The 13,992-nt window shown below is 38.9% G+C and overlaps 1 protein-coding gene across 9 annotated transcripts in view; it reads right to left on the bottom strand.

Annotated features, from left to right (window-relative positions):
* HIVEP2 (HIVEP zinc finger 2) overlaps window positions 1-13,992 on the bottom strand; it is a 135,121-nt gene that overhangs the window by 25,131 nt on the left and 95,998 nt on the right. For all 9 annotated transcript variants that reach the window (XM_062490076.1, XM_062490083.1, XM_062490075.1 and 6 more), the window contains one exon: window positions 416-460. The gene's annotated coding sequence lies outside the window, so the exon portion shown is untranslated. The remainder of the gene's footprint in view (window positions 1-415; window positions 461-13,992) is intronic.

Genomic DNA, 13,992 nt, shown 5'->3' with positions numbered 1-13,992 from the left:
TATGTGACTTCAGCAATTTAGATTTCACTGTTGAAACAATTCCATCCAGGTATACATGCATTTTTAATGCTTAAATGCAATAGATTTCTACAGCTCTAATAAAAAGACCAAAAGCTCAGAGGTATGATTTTCATAGAAAAGTACACCATTTGAATTTGAAGTAAAATGTTTGCTTTCCATTTTCATGCTATCCAAACATAGGATATTTTCTGGATAAAATAGTGAGAATCATAAAGACACCCATGATTTATCAACAGCAAGGAAAAGGGTAAAAAAATCAGTATTAGAGATACTGGAATACTTTTCATTCCTACAGTGGAGAAAATTAATTTGGCTTAAAGAAACAATAGCAAAGTGCAGGAAAACACACAGGTAATAGGCACTTCTGATTTTTTTTTCAGTATAAAGTAATTACCTGCATCTTCCAAACATCTAAAAGGCATGACTATCCTCAAATTTCCTGTGGAGAAAAAAAAATAATTATAAGGCATTTTTTACATTAGGTATAGATGCTGGAAATCTTCTATTTTTTACAGCAGAAGTCTGAAAATTCCATTTACCCATCTGCTGTAAAATCTATTGTTGTGTCTTAGAGGTCTAAGCAATTATATTTGAAGACTATAAGCATGAATAGTTTTAAAGGACTTGGGTTTCTAATGTGTAGATGAATAACAGCAAGTCTAAACTAATAAAGTCTCACCTTTCTGAATCAGTGAAAAGAGCTGCCAATGTACCTCTTCATTCCTATGCCTTTGTTAAGCCTGGATTATCCCTGAATTCCCTTGGCAAATCCCCTTTCAATGCCTCTCTCCAGCTAATACTTTTAGACTCCAGGCCTCTCATTAAATGTTTCAGGGACCAGCACAAACTTCTGGTCAGGGTGTCACCATTCAGGGACAAGAAAACATAGTGAAACAGGAGTAGGTTTCCAAATTAGTTAACACCTGTGTGCCTTCTCAAAGAGGAAACTTACAGAAGAAAATTACAGAATACATGGTTAAAAGACTTCTGTGACTCCCATGACTTGCCACCTCTCTGGCTGTCACCTCACTGCAGGCTACTCTGTCTTGTTGAAAAGACCAGCTCAGAGAAGAGGGAGCCTGAACATCATCTCATTGCCTTAAGACCATTTCTCCCATCAAAGGAGGACTCTGCCTTTCAGTTTTCGACAAATCCTTCCTCAAAAAAAGATTTTTGCCTTTGTTTCATTGAAAAGGATGTTTGTTCAATTGTGATTATAAAAGCAACAATGACAGCATTTCTTTATTGTTTTTATTTATGCCAAAAGTCAGAACATCTCTAAAGAAAGACCTCTAAAAACAGCTGGCACATAAGCTTCAGAGTAGGGGATATAGACTATTGTAATGATCCTCAATTAGCAACTATTAGAAAGAAATAAGAGCCCTCATGTTTTCTCCACTGAATGACACCAAAAAATGCTTAAAAACTAATGTCTATAATGGGAAAAAATAAACAAAAATTGAAAAATACTTTAAAATTGTTGTTATTAATAACACTTTCCAAGAACAAATGGAAATTAGCAAAGCCTGATAACTTGACACAAATAGAATCAGTACCACGCCACCTGTTATGAAGTAATTACCAGTAGTACAAATAATGTAACAGTAGTTAGGCCAGCAATAACTGATGGAATGTTGGTTTAGGCAAATACTTTTAAAAAATTTTAACTATAGAGAAATCCCCTATAGTACAAAACAACAGCGAGTTATCAAATGCAAACCAGAGTATTTTTGGTCATAATGTCATTTACCTTTGATGTGCTAATGGATTTTTAAAACAACTCTCTTGTCTGATTGACTAAAATAAAGAAGAAAAATGCAATCTAAGTATACTTTTTTTAAAATAAAAAATTCCTAATCTATCCCACAAATAAAAAGTGTTGGTCCAAATGGAAAAAGGAATCCTTGTGCACGAGTTACAATATATCAGAAGTGGTTATTAGAGAGCAGCTGGGCAGGGACTCATGAGGAAATGGCAGGTGAGTGGCCAACCAGTTCCAGCTGCTGAGCTACACTGAATACATGTAGCTAATAATGCCAATATACAGGCACAGACGTAAAGGAAAATGTGTGGCTTGGGAAAGCAGAAACAGGGAAAAGAGTGAATGTTCCTCCCTGAGAGAGCATAAAGCTATTTTCCATCTTCAAAGAAAAATACTCTTCTCCTTATTAGGCAATTTTGCAAATGGTGAGGGAGAAATTTCTAGAAGATGGGAGTATCCTTTCTTTTCCATACTCCTTTTACTGAGAGCACCTTTACAGAAGAAATCTGCCAGTCACAGCAGTGTGACAGCAATGGTTTTATTTCAGCTAAAGATGATACCAATATACATCCAAAACTTTCCTGTTCTGGACTGTGAACTCTGTTACAGAGTTTAAGCCATTCTTCAGTCCTGCAGTTTCAGAACATTCTATACAATTTCTCAGCCTACACTACAAAACAGGTATAGACTAATTACAGGGATTATTGATGGCTTAAGTATGGCAAGAGCCATTCTCCTGGGGAAAATAAATCCCTTTCCAGAACGAACATAATACTTTCTGGTTTGGTTTGAGCTGCCATCCATCCTGTGTCAAAGATGGCTTTAATATTATTTCTCTTCTTCTTTTTTCCCTCCCTAATGGGAGACTGACCTAACTGGAGAAATGCAAGACCCTGCAAAGCATTGGCATTCTGTCTGTTTTATCCAGTCAAGCCTCTATCTCATCTGGCTGCATCCACAGCCTAGCTTAAACCAACAAAAGACTTTCATTTTCCCAAATGATTAATGTTTCTCCTTTAGAAAAAATGCAAATATACTTTTAAATACTGCCTTTCACCAAATACATACTATTTGATAGGCAGAAACTCTTTATACAAGTACCGCCTATTTAAAAACCAAGGAACTAAGGATGATAAAAGTGCACAATTTCTTTACTACCTTTGGCATAGCTCAGCTCTGCTGGAGTGAGTAAGAGTAGCCCACCTACACGGATCAGAAGCTGTATGGGAGCTGCACAGAGCACATTGTTTGACAGGAGCTGCAAAGTCCTTCCTGGCTGGGTGCCAAGTCAGGTTTCCTGGTAGGAATGTGGCCCAAGAGCCAGCTTCCCGGGAATAGTCACATTAGCTGTGCTATCTGCCTGCTTCAAAAGGGGACATTTCACTTCTATGAAAACTTTGAACATGAGAAGATTATTTGGAAACCAGGAGCTGTATTTACATCAGATGCACCTACTAAATCAAGATTTTCAAAACTTTCTAGAAAGGAACATTATCCTATTACTTCTTTTTTAACGAGAGTGCCTTTGTGAGCTATATGCAGGGGATGTATATCTGATTGACTGCAGAGCTCCAAAATTATTCCTACTTTTCTTTCTTTTTTCTCTCTTTTTTTTTCCCCAGACCATTAAAATGGTTACACTCAACAGCTTTAAAATAAAATTTGGCAAAATATTACTTTTACTGCTTCTCAATTTGTAGCTCATATTACAGTTCTTGCTAGTGAACAAATTGGAAGCTTATGTCTTCCAGGCTAAATCCTGAGTGCACCAAACAGAATAAATATTGACTTTAGTCTAAGGACTAAGGGTCAGATCCAGCCTTGTTTTAAATCTTTTCTGTCGAGCTTTGCCAGCACAAAGCTGGCCTAAAACCACAGTAACTGGCCCCTGAAGAATTTGTATTCTATAGGGCAAGTGTTAGCACAGACAAACTGCAGTGGCTCCTATGAAATCCTTACATCCATGCACAGGTCTCTGCCAAGACCCTTATTAGGCAAGTCTAGTTTATGTGTGGGATAAGCCCAGCAGCCTTACAAGAGAGGCCACATCTGAACTCCTCCCCACCTGAAACTGAGAAGAAAATTGCCTTGGCCTTTCAGGAAGAAAGACAGCATACTTTCAGCTTGCTGTCCTGCATATTTCCCTCTGTCCTACTAATGAGATTCCCCAAAGAACTGCTTGGTGTTCATATCCCCGTGAAAAATTTAAAAAGACTGGTATCTCTAGTAAAACATTGATTTATAGTGGATTTCTCCTGCATGGCAAAGTCATAGGTGAGCTAAGTCTGAAGAAGAGCTCTCAACAAGCATTCAGTGTGCACCTCTGAACTGAAGGATTTAACTGGCATAAGCATTTATTCATTCTTCTTTCCAAGGTTATATATTCATTCATGGGCTGAGGATGTAATGTAGCAACATAACAAAAAGAATTCAGACCTTGCGGTGTACAGTTTTGGCATTTTACACAAATGAAAAAAAAAAAAAGAAGACCAACTGACATTTGGCAAAGTCTGAATTACTGAGAAATGGGAGCATGCCTGTGCTTTTGCTGTAGTTTGGCAAGAGTTGTAGGACATCGTTTGGCACATGCAAATCAAAGAAGGCAGCTCTTTTAAAACTGTTTAGATGTATTTTTTTAATCTACCACTTTCTATCTTGTCAACTATCTATCTATCTATCAACTGCTGTTGTTATCTCTTCATATTTGAAGATACTGCTCTAATTTGTTAATTTAATTCCACCCCAGATGTTTTGCCTGCCCTCTGGATTTCACTGCTTTATTGAATGTATTTCCACTCTCCAAAAACAGCCAGAGAACCACAGTTTTGGAAAGACCCTGAAATAATCAGAGTAACACATATGGGTTTGGGGGATTTTTGGGGGTGTTTTTTGGTGTTGTTTTTGGGGTTTTTTTTGTTTTAATTTTATTTTTATTTGGGCAGCTGAATTATTACAATATGCTTTTAAAAATGTCATTTAAAAGTACCATCCAATGCAAACGCAAACACTGCTCAGTGAGTACACGCCGTACACAACGATCTAACAAACTGTACTGAGTTTACTTGAGGACAGGCTACAGGGCAGGATCTGTTCTCCACTGCTTTTTTGTGCTCACAAGGATTCCCCAAGAAGCCAGGAACTGAGGGGACTCACTGAGAGGATCCAGTTACAGGTACATCAAGGGCAGACTGTAACCTCACTGTGACCAAACAACTTCAGGCTTTTACTCTCATGAGGGCACATTCGTGCCTTGCTGGATTCAAGGGACAGATTCTGTGTGTGTAAAACTAGAAGTGGTATAAAACCTGGCATTTTGATTTGTGCAATTATTATTTCAGTGCTTGAACTATATCTGGCTTATACTTTGAGAACTGTTCTAGAATCTCAGCCATTGAGAATTGGCATCTAACAAATTTTAGATAACTGTAGTAGTATTGAGTACTTAATTAATTTTATGCTTTTACCAAATACACCTTAATCCTAGTTATTTCATATAATTCAAAATATTACCTTAGACTATTATGAGAGTATGTTGAAGAGAGTAACTGGAATCATTCTGCTTAAAAGCACACTGAAACCAACTAAGAAAACAATTAAATAATCAAATCTCTTTTGATTTGTACTTTAAAACCTGATAATCTGAACTGTAGGACCTTAAATCTGTTCAGACATTTCATATAAATGTCTATGTTTACCTGCTGTGAAGAAGAGCTAGACTCAGAATATGACCCTACTGAGTCAGAGGTCCAGTACACACTAACAGAAAAATCAGGTATAAAACAAGAGCCTCTCATTACAAGACTTGACTCAGAGAGACTAAAAGGAGATTTTTCCAAATTATTCCAACAACAAGAAGGACAAGCAAATTCTGCTCTACATTTACCAGGTATGAATCTGAAGCAACAAGTTGCAAATCAAAGGACATAATTCCAGATTTATTCCTCATTAAAACAAAAATAATCAGACCACTTAGGTTCAGGCTTTTACATCCTACATATGAAATACCTGAAGTTATTTGCCACAAGGTGAAAATAAACTAATCCAGCCCCTGTAAGATGTCGACAGAAAAAACTGTAACATATATTGCAAGAAATGTTTGATTACACAGTAGTAAGAAAACATAGATGATTTTCATTAAGAAATGCTGGCTTGTATCATAAATGCTTTGAGTACAGAAGCAAAAGGCTTCATTTTTGCTATGTTAAGTATCTCAAATATAATTTTTAACTGCCACTCGCTGTTCAAAAACAGCACCAACCAAAAACCTTAACTTCAAATTGAGTGCATTTTAAGAAGCCAGAGAAGTCTAGAGCAGAAATGCTTTAACACTGACCTTTTAGCTATAATTACAAGGATTGCTCACTTAAAAGTATATCATTGTTTCCTGTTTCAGCATCATACACAATGTACACATTACTACCAGATGGAAAAAAATGTATAAAAAAAGCTTTAACGTTGTCAAACACCAGTTGAACACTTATTTCCACAGGATGAGTACTAAAATAAAAAAAAAAAAAAGAAAAAAAAAGAAAAGAAAAAACTATTCAGGAACTAAATTAATCTTAAACACTTCCTTTATAGGTAGGAATTTGAAAACAAATCACAATTCTTCTCCTTGAACTGAACAAAACCCTGCTATCAATGAGATGCCAAAACAGCCAACAAGTCAAATGATCTTGTCAGCCAATTAGCAGTTAAATGATCTCTCTGATCCCTCTGCTTTTAATGGATGAGGTAAATATTTTGTTTCTGGTTGCCTAATCTTGCTGTGGACTTCAAGAGTTTGACAGAGCATGTCAGGCCAACACAAAATCTACCTGTTCTGTCTGACTGCTTTCTGACATGGACATCCTGAATCTGTCTCTTTACAAAAGCAATGGATTGGGATTACTCAGATATGAAACTAAAAAGAGAACTATATAAACTGCTGATTGTTTCACATTGGTACTTATTTCCTTGGGGAACAAGTTAAAAAATGAAAGCAGTTCAATTAAAATACCAATAATTTCCCATGTGGACCTTAAAATGTAATGGCAGACCAATGGCAGATTTGTCAGGCAGTACTTACAGGACTATTAAAATTTCAGATGGCAATGAAAACACCCCAGTTGTTTTGCCCTGCCCATACCCCCACTCCCCATTTTCTTTTGAACTGCACTATACAGTGACTTACACAAGTGAGAACAGCTCCCATGCAGAGAACAGCCAGAAAGCACTGCCCACCAAGGTCCTCTTTAAAACACCATTTTCATGGCTGAAACAAGGTTTATGTGATGCCTAATCCCATTGGTGCTACCTGCAGAACGATGAGTGTCTCTCAAGGGTGAATTAAGCAGTAAGCAACGGTTTTTATTAAATACACATTAACAATGTACAGGAGTATCGAAAACAGTGCTGAGATACATATCAAGCTAATTCTTGGACTACACCCTGTCAGCAGAAGCTCAGCTTTATCTCACTTCCTTCTGAGCCACAGCATAAGGATACTGTGCCAAACCATAGAATTGTCAAACAGTTTCCAATCACCGTTTGTAGAATTACTTTTCCCCATGTAGAAAAGAAGTGGAGCTTTGGCCCTGCCCAAAAAGGTCTGAAAAAAAGGTGTCTGAAAAGCAAAGGCTCGGACACTAACCAGTGATGCTATGTGTTGCTACTGGGATTGCAATGAGAGTTTTGCATTTAGGAGAACTGGTGAAAATTACTGAGATTAAAGAACTTTTTTCTCAATTCAACACAAAGCAATGTGTTAATTGGAAAGGGAAATTTCACACCTAATAAAGGACAGATTAAATAAACTATGAATTTAGCAGCACTTGGGAAGGATAAAGTGCACGCAAGGAGCAAGATTTCCATGCGGATGTGGTTTAGTCATTTTTAGACTTATAAAACATCACCTACAGTAGGAAGGGTAAGAACACTTTCACTGGAGAGTTCAAACTGTTAAAGTCGTCAGATATAAGAATTTTCCTAACTGAAAGACATGCAAAGGATGAAAAATTTCATCATTTTCACACAAGGACTGCAAACGGGCAGCCACTGGGGAGAACACAGCTGTACTGGTAAATCCCTGTTAAGATATCATACAGCTTTCCCGCAAGTTTTCCCAGGAAAAGAAAATAAATCAAAATTTGAGTAAATACTGCAACAGTTTAGCTACAAAGTAATTATTCTTCTCATGCCAAAAGGAAATACTCGGCAGATATCAGGCCTTTTCCTAGCATTTTCACCCGAGAGGGAAAATATAACTGCATTTTCTGTGGAGTGAGGTATTTAAGTTAAAAAAGTTACACAACCCTAATTATGCAACCACAGCAGATTTAGTGAACAGCCATGCCTCCTTTCACACCATGTCAGAAGAAACCACTTTCATTTCACATGAAAATACCAGTATCTTTCAAACACCTTTTTAAATGACCAAATGCACTGGCTCTGGCTGAAACCATCATCCTGGGAAGAATTACATATGAAGACATTTATAGTACCTGATCTTGCATTTGTTTTTCACTCACACCAATTATTATACAAGCTTATTTTAAAACCCATCATTGTTTACTAAGCTCTGTGGTCATCACATGTCAAAACAAAAACAGACACATGCTAAACATCAGCAATATGTTCTTTCAGCAGTATGTTCTTACTTTTTTTTTTCCCACTTTTTGCCACCAGATTAGAATGGGTCTTCACAGCAGTTTTATTTCAATCCATCCTGAATACTTTGTAAGAGTTCAGCTGAGATCAGGTATTAAGCTTCAAATCCTAAATAACGCAGTTACAACAGTCACTGCCCAGCAGCCAAAACATTTCATTTTGACTAATGAGTCAATACAGGCATTTTGGTGTACCAAATACAGTCACTGAGCATTGCCTAAAGATTCTGATCACCATAGTGGCAATGCAGATACGTTAATTAGATTGCCTATTTAAGAATTATGCTTTCTTTACAACCTTCAGGATGGCTAGCAAAGGAAAAAAAAAGAAAAAAAAAACCTCTAAAATTATTCTGCTCATATTTTACAGTGCTTTGTTCTTTTTCACTGTATAAAGCATTGAAAATCAGTATGTACAACATTCAATTGCATCAGAAGACCTCTTAAAAAATCAGGAAAATATACAAATGCTTTTTGCTGCATTTTGTATTTATATTTGAAATTTCACTCTTTGCACTTAAGTTTCTTCCTACAAAACACAAATCAACTGTGTTTATTAATATTGCCATCACTCTCCCACGCAAACACTTCAGAAGAGATGAATGTCTACCAAAATGCCTGAAATGCCTGAAACTACATTTAAAACCTCTGTTATTTCAGAGCTGTTGCTATTTAAGTCACAGACCAAGCTGACAGCTAAGTTACAGATTCTCAACAAGCACAACACAATAAAAGCCAAAACCATTTTTTGGGAAAGACACTGTTCAGATTTCATTATGACTTTTTATCAGACACAGTCAGACCAGGGTGCATCACCACAGGACCTTAAAGTTTAATATTTGTATCCCACATACCACTAACTTTTGAACCGGCTCCAAGGAAACCTGCAATATTAAACCATTGAACACCAAATTACTCCTATCCATGAAAAGCTGAAGTAAGGGCAGTGAAGAATCCTAATTTCAGCCACCAGGCAAGAGCTCAACAGGCTCTAAGAGGACATTCTCACAACTGATGGTCCATCAAAAGGGAAAGCAACTCTTGCCCTGCTTAAAAAAACTCCAGACAACTTCATACAGAGTTCTCCTTCTCCTGCTTCCTGCCTGGCTCATTCCAGCAAGTTTAGTTTTTCCTTCCATTATCAGAAGTGGAAGTGAAATCACCTAACAGTCTGGCCCAGAAGTATCTTGGGTGTTTGTGATACACCAGCTTGTACACAACAAACAAAAGAAAGCATCACCAACATGCAACCCAATGTTTTGAGTTGGAAGTGACTTTAAAGATTAAGTTCAACGCCCAAACATCCCCATGTCTAGCCCTCAGCATTCCCTTTATAGACAGGGAAATGATCACATAGGGTATATACACAAGCATGGGGGGCTTCATGTTGGCTAAGCTACATTTGAACTAATTGTTGCGAAATGTTCCTTGGGATAGCTCCTAAGAATCTGAAATCCTGCACTGCAAAACAAAAACATATAGGATTATTTTCCTTAAGACTACAGCACAATGTTTTAGTATTCAGACCACCTAAGATAAATAATCAACTGCTCATTCAATTGAACTCTTTCCCCTACTTTTCCCTTCCTCCCCCACCGACAGGGTTTGAGGACACCCTGTTCGCCTGGAGATGGTGAATCACTACAAGCCAGCAGTACCACTCGGTTCCTCAAAAGACACAAAAGGTGTAAAAATAGCTCGTACTAATGAAGCAAGTACAGCGTCAGCAGCCAGATGAGCGTGGGTGATCTGATAAGGGTCTGCTGTTGCAAAGGGCAAATTATTAAGAGAATGCTTCTGCCTCACTCTCTTTTTATTAAGCTTTGTTCTTCCTTTACTGAAACCAGCCCTCTGCAATGCCTGATAAATGACACCTGACAAGGCTGGCTGTAATTGCCAGTTTCATACCAGCAAGGAAGTGGTGCCTCTCTACAAGCTGAAGGTACAGTGGAGGTGTCACACAAAAAAAAAAAAAAAAAAAGAGTGGCACAAATAAAGCCTAAAAATAGCCAGGACTACCCACTGAGTATGACCTGTGTGGGTATATTTAGTCTGTCTAACACCAACTTTTCTTGTTAAAAATACAATCTTACCTTTATGCAAAACAGCTTCCTGTTTCTAACTTGAGAAACTTGAGAACACAAGGGGTTTAAAACTCAGATTTTGAAATCATCCCCTTTTCACTGACATTATAACAAGAGTAAAGGTGAAAAGACCAGGCAGATCTTCTTCCACGTGACTTTTGCATCTTGACTACCCATAACAAATATTTGAAAGCTTTCTACTAAGACATCCCAATAAAAAGCCCATCAACCTATGGGAATAGATTCAGAGGCAAAGCCAGAGCTGTACCAGCTGTACCAGTTTCCAGGGAGTAGCAGGAGCCGAAGGCAAGGGGCAGGTCCCACATCCTGGAGCATGGCTGTGCCCAGCCAGTGGCGCTGGAACACAGTGGGTCTCTCACAGCCTGCTCCTGCATGTCACACCTGTGCCTGGGTGCACAGCCCTTCCCTGGCAAGAAGGGAAGGGAGTAGAAGGGAGTTTCCCTTCTACCTGCCAGGAAGGGAAACATTAGTTACTGCCATTTCAGGCTGCAGCCAAAGGATCACCCCTCGGGCAAGAACAGGAGGGCTTGACCTAGGGCTGGTGCTGGCCATCCTTGGTTGGGCTGCCACAGGAACCATCCCACTGCTCATCCTGATGGGAGCCCTGAGCCTCCCGTGGGTTTCACTGCAACAGGACAAGCCACAGCTACATTCAGCTGAGGTGTTCAGAAATGTCCAGCCAAGTCTCCTTCCAGGGAAACTCTGTGTTCCAGCAGGCCATACACTTTGCTCCCTGCTTCCCAAAGGGAAGTCAGGGACGGTCCCCACAGTCCCCTTCAGAACATCTGCAACTATTTAAAGCCTATGACTGTGATACCACTACTGGAAGCCACACTCATGCCAAATTCCTAGTGCTGACTAGTGCTCTGCATAAGCTGTGCAAGGAAATGGCCTCTCCCACAATTTTGCTTTTTCTATTTGATATCATGACTCATTTGGCTGATGTGCACAGGAGGGGTTTGTTTCATTATTATGGAGCCTTCCTGTGTGCCTCCAAATACTGCCCATCACTTCTGCTGAGCTAAACAAAAACAGACAGGTTTTTACCAGACTTTTTCTCCCATTTACAACAGAGAAAAAAAGCCCATTGCAACATATTGCCAACCTCAGTTGCAAGATTCAATCCGAATGATTATTCTGAAATTAGAATTTTTATTTTCCTCTCATTTTAACATTTAACAAAAAGTAATTGAAGTTAATATTATTAAATTTTTAATATTCACTCCAGTGGGAAATTGAGACCATGTTCTTTTCTTGATACGCTGGGATTAATTCCCATTGATGCAAGAGCACTCTTTGTGCAGCATCATAGTTTTGTCTTTTCATTCTTTGCCTTAGCGATAAATTTAATAATCACTGATTTTTTTACTAGAATAGATAAACATGACGATGTAAGCCAAATCAGTTGATGATACTATTCTTCAGACAATTTAATTTTCATCTGAAATTAAGATTAAATGTTATTATATTAGAGGAAGCATGGATGTAAAAATAATTATTAGTAGGCTTAAGTACTGAAGACCATATTCTGGCAGTACATTTCCATAAATTTAATAGAAGACAGAACCACTTACCCTCAACCACTTTGGGGATCTTAAGTTATAAAGTTTAAAGCACTGTGATTATAACCTTAGCCAATCTCCCCACTCAGATTTGGAACAGAAATTCTGTCTAAGCAACAGTAATATATTACCTACCATTTTAAGATTGCACCTATTTAAAGAAATGTACAAAGGAGAAGATTAAACTAAGAAAACCATAGAAAAGTGTATTAGAAAAATGAAAAACTGTCTTCACTGTACACTTAAGAACACATAACATTTGCTATTACATTGTTTTTTTCAAAATTCTGTGGAACAGACTGAAAACCCTAGATCAGGGAACATAGTATTTTCTGTGTAAGTTCCTGCTATAGGCATTCTCCTTTAGCCAGTGTTTAAACTATGGGTGTTGGAACATTCTTTTTCCAAATGTAGAATCATAGAATCATTTAGATTGGAAAAGTCCTTTAATACCATTGAGCCCAACCATAAACTAAACACTGCTAAGTTCACCACTAAACCATGTCCCTAAGTGCCACATCTACAAGACTTTAAATACCTCCAGGAATTATGACTCCACCACTTTACTGAGCAGCCTGTTCCAGTGCTATGAAGAAAGTTTACCTAGTACCCAAACTAAACCTCCCCTGGTGAAACTTAAGGCCATTTCATCTTGTCCTAAGCTAAGTCCCTAACTCACGCCTTCACAAACAGATGGCACAGGTGGGGTGGGAGACTGGATATGACTGGATATAGGCAGATGGGATTGCAGTCCACAATGGCATTTCCCACAAAATGAAAGCCTACAGTTGGGTTGAAGCACCTCACTCCACCATGGGCAAATGGAGGCAGTGGGAGCACAGGACAGCAGGGGAGGCTGCAACAGGAGCTATGGGAGGCAGTAAGGAAATACAGCATTAAGTAAAGAGAGTCTGCACTATCTCACATCTTCCTACATCCTGCGGCAGGTTGCTTTTCCTGCCACAGCCTTCTCCCTCCCGCCCCTGCACGGTGTCACTTTCCCCAGTGTGCTCCCCTCCCACACACCAGCTCCTAAAGCACACCATGATTTATGTCACATCTCCAATCTGGCCCCGTATCTCAGAGGTGCAAGCATAAATGCAGTCTACAAAGGGTTAGGATTAATGCATTATTGGCAATTGCAGCAGGCAAGTGGCTCAGCTCATAATGCAATTTTGTCCTCAGGAAGACCTGCAGGAGGTGGGAGTAGGTTGCCACAGGCCTGGTGCCTTCTGTGCATTGACATATGTCCTTGTTGCTGGGCAAAAGGGCACGTCCAATTAGGTGTCTTTTATTATTAACGTTCTGCTGGTTCATCTGTTGATCATGTATCCTCCTCTCGGCCCCTCTGCACCCCAGCTTGTGTAACACACCGACATCTGCAGAGACACTGCTCTACCTGGGAAAGCTCAAGTGGAAATCTGGTGGTGGAGACCAGGTATCTTCCTCTGGTAGACCCACACAAGGGGTGGAACAACCAAGGAGTTGAACAAGACCACAGTAACTAGGATCCTCAAGTTAAAAAGATGAGAAATATGAGGTATCTGCCCTGCTGAGAGTAAAAATCACAATGTATTAGTAACAAAACTCAGGTTTCATCATTAACTTGGCTCAGGTTTCAAGAGCTGATCTCAGCCTAGTGATCCTCCAAATTACATCCAGCCTCTCCTTCAGAGTGAAACTAGTACCAGCGAGGAAGTCTGCCAGTAACTGTTACACTGAAAAGAAAGCACGGGTAAAAATGAGCTATAAATACCACAATCAAACAGGTGCAAAAAATTACAGACATTTTAAGTTGCCCGAACTCAGCCATCTTGACACTTGCACCTGATCCTGCCAAAAAGATAGACTGCAACTTCAAAGCAGCTGAGAGGAGAGGGCTCACTGTCAGTGCA

Source organism: Cinclus cinclus, chromosome 3 (assembly GCF_963662255.1).
Source record: "Cinclus cinclus chromosome 3, bCinCin1.1, whole genome shotgun sequence".
Lineage (NCBI taxonomy): Eukaryota > Metazoa > Chordata > Aves > Passeriformes > Cinclidae > Cinclus > Cinclus cinclus.
The sequence above is the reverse complement of the archived record's forward strand: the minus strand, read 5'-3'. Positions and strand labels throughout refer to the sequence as shown.